This window comes from Arachis ipaensis, chromosome B05 (assembly GCF_000816755.2).
Source record: "Arachis ipaensis cultivar K30076 chromosome B05, Araip1.1, whole genome shotgun sequence".
NCBI lineage: Eukaryota > Viridiplantae > Streptophyta > Magnoliopsida > Fabales > Fabaceae > Arachis > Arachis ipaensis.
The window spans coordinates 142,286,463-142,291,583 of NC_029789.2; the positions used below are offsets into that span (position 1 = coordinate 142,286,463).

General features: G+C 31.2%; 1 long non-coding RNA gene across 2 annotated transcripts; it reads left to right on the forward strand.

Annotated features, from left to right (window-relative positions):
- On the forward strand, positions 1,323-4,396 carry LOC110262630. 2 transcript variants are annotated; one of them, XR_002347510.1, is made up of 3 exons: positions 1,830-1,939; positions 2,021-2,323; positions 4,297-4,396. It is a non-coding gene; the product is annotated as an uncharacterized LOC110262630 (long non-coding RNA). The 2 variants fall into 2 exon arrangements; XR_002347509.1 differs by lacking the exon at positions 4,297-4,396 and having other exon boundaries at positions 1,323-1,939; positions 2,021-2,451.

Consider the following 5,121-nt stretch of genomic DNA (forward strand, 5'->3'; position numbering starts at 1 on the left):
ATAATGAAAATAAAAATTTAACGATTTTTAATGTTAAAAATATTAAAAATAATTAGTATTTATCTTAATTAATAATTTAGATTTGTTGAGTTATCATTTTATTCGTCTAGTTAAAGTAAATATTAAGGATTTAAATCTTATATTGTGTATATATAACAACTTATTGACTAACGCAAACATTCTTGCTGAATTGAAAAATACTGTAAAAAAAAAATAATATTTGTCTTTAAATTAAAGTAGAACAATTTGTCGTTATTAAAAATTTACTTGCGACAATTTTATTCGTTGGTATCATATTCATTATTGAAGTCATAACAATATGGCCTGTGTTATTACCTACTAAAATTTTATATTTTATGACATGATTTTTAAATTCCAAATTTATAGATTTATGCCATTACAAAAGCTATTAAATTGATTAATACTCCTTAGTAATATTATTAAAACACTATTGTTGAGTATTAGTTTGTGTGAAAAAAAATCATAATAACTTTTGTTATTTAATATATAATTTATTCTATTTAAAAATAAATTATTATTTTCTAAATTAATAAAAAAAAATGTTTTAAATTTTATCTAACCATAATTAATTTTAAAATAAAAAATTACTTTGTATATTATTTTATAGGATAATGTAGACATATGTTTTCTAATGGCAATTACAGTGAAAGAAATTAGAGAAAATGTATTTATCAATTTAGGGATAATAATTTATTTTTAAATAGAATAAGTTATATATTAAATAATAAATGTTATTATGATTTTTTTTCACCTAAACTAATACTTAACGATGATATTTTGGTAATATTATCAAAGAATATTAATCAATTTAATAATTTTTGTAACGGTATAAGTTTATAAATTTGGAACTTGAAAATCAAGTCATAAAATGTGATATTTTAATAGGTAATAATGTTGGCTATATTGTTTTGACTTCAAGAATGAATATAATACCAATAAATAAAATTGACACTACTGGTAAATTTTAACAAAAATAAATTTCCATAAATATTGCTATCAATGAAAAATTGTTCTACTTTAAAGACAACTATTATTTTTTTTTATGGTATTTTTCAACTTAGCAAGAAGGACCGCCACTAGTCAATGTGTAAGACCCAAAACTTTTGAAAAACCTTATTATGAGTTAATTTCAATTTATTTATTCATTACAAAATTTACTTTCAGAAATTATTATATTAAAAGTAATTAAATCAAGTTTTGATAATTGAATTAAAAATTTTACTTAATCTCATAATTATTGAATAATTTTCTATATTTAAATGATATAAATTAACAGTTATAAAAGAATAAGAAGAGGGAGATCGGAGGAAAGGGGAGAGCCGAGAGGAGAAGAGGGGAAGGAGGCGCACCGGCGTTGCTGGGCCTCACCGCCGCCATCGCGTCCTCACAGAGCCTTGGAGGAAGCACGCGCCACCACATGCAGTCATTACCGCTGCACCGTGTCGTTGCTCCGCCGCCGTTCACGCTTCTGTCGCTGTCAGAACCGCATGCCGCCGCTGGAAGCATCTTCATCATCACCGTTAATGGAGGTCGGTGAACGGTGGGAAGACGCGCGAGGAAGGAGAAGCCTTCGCCGTCGCACCTTGTGCTGCTAGTTTTGTCGCACCTCATCGTCATCATCGCTGCCGGACCTCCGTGTCGCACCGGCGCCGCGAGTTGCTATCGAGCCACTACAAGCAAAACCCACTGCGCGAAACTGCGCCGCCACGTGCTGTTGCCGTTGCCGAGCTCCCATGGATGCCGCCGGCAAGATTCGAAGAGAGAGAAGCTCAAGGAGAGAGATAGATTGACGGAGGGGATTACTATTCATGCGGCCGTGCCTCCACTGCCTTTCACCGCCACAGATCCGCCATCATCCGCCGCGCCGCACCATGCCACGTCGCTGCCGGAAACTGTCACTGAAGTCCCTTTTCCCTTGGTAAGCGTTATTGTCTTTGAAACTTTTGAAATCAGTTTTCCATCATAGCCTATTAGAGTAACTAAGATAATGGTAATGTAGGGCTGAGTTGTAGTTCTTGCATGCTAAGTTCAGTAGCCGTGCATGTGACATCAAGCTGTCGTGTCGTCAACGGAGTCGCCGCTGTTTCGTTTTCTCGGATACTCGTAGGTTCAGTAAGCCTTTTCCTGTTCCGATTTCTTTTAGTCACTATTCTGTGATATGTTCCTAAGGTCTTTGCAACGTTAATGCTTTAGGTTTGAGTTCGGTTCTTACGTGTCGTGATTAAAGTTGCTGTGGTTGAGGTTGTGTAGTTGCGGGCTGTGAGAAAAAGAATTTCTGTCGCGTGGTTAAGTCAAAATTGAGGTAGGGGCGTTTTCCTCAAATTCATTTTATTTGTGAGAATTGTTATAAATCGATATTGATGCAAAAATATATGTTTGGTGATTATGTGGGTTTTATGGATTGAATTGATTTGCTTTGGACAAGTGAAATTATTTGCTTGATTGGTTTTATGTGGGTTTTATGGATTGAAAGTTTATACTGAAAAGTGATTTTATTTTGGAAATTTAATTTATATATATTTATTTATATATTAAAGAATTATTTGGGTTTGAAACTGTTGAAAAGAATCTGAAAAACTGTTAGTTTGATTTATTGGTAATGGGTTGAGAGTTGGTAACGATTTAATATTAAAGTTGGTTCGATTTTGAAAGTGATTTGACATTGAAATTCTACGATATTGAAGCTGGATGAGAATGGATTGGAAAACATGATTTTGGTTGGGACCGAAAAGGGAGGCAAAGTCCAAGTTTTAGGGGAGATACTGCCAAACTTTTTTATGAAATTTAAGATTTTGTTTTAAGAATGTGATTTAAAAAAGGAATGAATTTGAGAGGTTCTATTACTTTGTTTTTGATTTATTAAAAAATAGATGTTTTTCGAGTTTAATCTATCTACGAAAAGTGGATGTTTTAAGATTGATTTAAATAAGTAAGAACCTATGTTTTGAAGTTTGATTAAAGAAGTACTTTTGGAAGAGTTTTAGTGGATTTTAAAAGAAGTTGAACTTTGATTAATTAGGTTGGTTTTGCTTTTGAAGTATTCTTTAAATTTTGATTTAGCAAGACTAAACAACTCCGAACCTTGAAGAGGTTTCTGATTTACGAACGAAATGAAATTGGTTTTTAAGCATAAATAAGTTGGTTTTGAAAGTGGCTCATAACTTTTGGCCTACATGCCTTGATTTTGATTTTAAGTCTCCATTTTAAATGATTTCAATTTGAGTAATTATGATTCCGAGGATTTCTAAAGAAAATTTAAGAAGTGAGGCAGGTTGTTCTTCCCTAGAGTCTTGTGTCTTCTCAAAGAAAGTTCTTTTTTAAGGTGATGATTGAAAGTCTCTTGGAAGTTTTGTGAAATGTTATATTAAGTGACTAAGATTTGAAAGAGAATTGACTTTGAGGAAAAGTTGAATTATGAGTTTAAAGAGATTTGAGAAATAAAAAGTGACTTATGGCTTGAATAATGATTGGTTGATATGAATTGTTAATGAAATGCGGAAATGATGATGGATGAATGATTATGAATAAATATATGTGGCTTCCGCACTTTTATCTGAGATACGAGTTTTCCTGTGTAAAGTACCGTAGCTTGCCACCACGTGTTTCGGGTTGAATCTCGATACTCTGTTGACCCTATGTCGTAAGGGTGACCAGGCACGTATAAATTCCCGGGTATGGATAGCCCCCAGTGAGTGATTTGAATAATGTATGAATGTAAAATCTATGCATAGACTCATGGGGATGTGTAATGGAGGACAGTCTAAGGTTTTCGGACTTGTCGGGTTGGCTGGATAATCGACAGATGAGCTCATTAGCCATAGGACAGGTATGCATCATATGCATTTGTATGCTTTGCTTGGGTTTGAATTTGTTTTATTTTGCCTAATTGTTAAACTGTTCTTAACTGTTACCTGAACTATTTGATGTATCTGTTACCTAAATTTGTGCTTTCCTTGTCTATTTTGCTTGTGTTTGTCCTGGTGTGCTACTTCTGAGAATGAGTTTTGGTGCTGAATTGATGATTGTTTTGATTGATTGCATAGTTGGTTTCTAATTAAGATTTTCTTATAAGAAAAGAAAGGTTTTTGGATTTCAGAAAGATTAAATCTTGTTTCTTTGAAAAGGTTTTTGAATGATTAGCTATTGGTTTGTAAAAGGTTCACAAGGCAATGATAATCATTGAGTTTAAAAACAGTTTTCTTATTAAGTATCTTCTTATGACAATTCTAAAATTGCGTGGTGACACTGTGTGGTTAGGTTCTCACCCCCCTACAGCTTTACCTTTTTAGGAATCGGATGAAGGAGCATTATAAAAAGTTATACTACGTTTTGGTTTATACGATATTGTATTAATTAGATAATTTTTCTTTCCTCGTCTTGTTGTTACAATTTTGTAAGAGGGGTAGGAGTTGTATGTTTTATATGTATATTATATTATAAGTTATTATGTAAGAAGCCTTGTATATGAATCTATGACTGTTTGTTTTTTTTTAAGTTAAAGTATTTATTTCCGGTTTTTAAAGAAGTTAGCAATGCGGTGTCGACTATAAAATCGTCGTAACACTTCTTGATATCCGAGTAGCGCAGCCGGAAGCGTGATATTCTAATAGTGAGGATGTTACACAATGAGTTATTACATATACAATGTAGGATTTAAATCCTTATTACTTACTTTAAATGAATGAGTGAAATGATCACTCAATCAATCTAAATTAATTAAAATAAATACTAATTATTTTTAATATTTTAACATTTAAAATTATTAAATTTTAATTTTAATTATAATTTTATCAAATATTTATAATAATAATTATTATATATATTTTTTGTTTAATTTTCTTTAATAAAAAATTTCATATATTTTTATGTATTATCCTATACAGAAAAACATACACTAATGAGCACTAATTCTTATGTTTTTTTCTCTCTTCAAATGATCCTATAATATCACAATCATTCAATTTAATACAATTTTTAAATTTTTTTCTCTTGTTAATTCTATAATATCACAAGCATTCAATTTAATATGATTCTTTATATCCTTTTTTCATCTTGTATTATTAGAATTTATTATATTATTTCATACTCATTCACTCATTC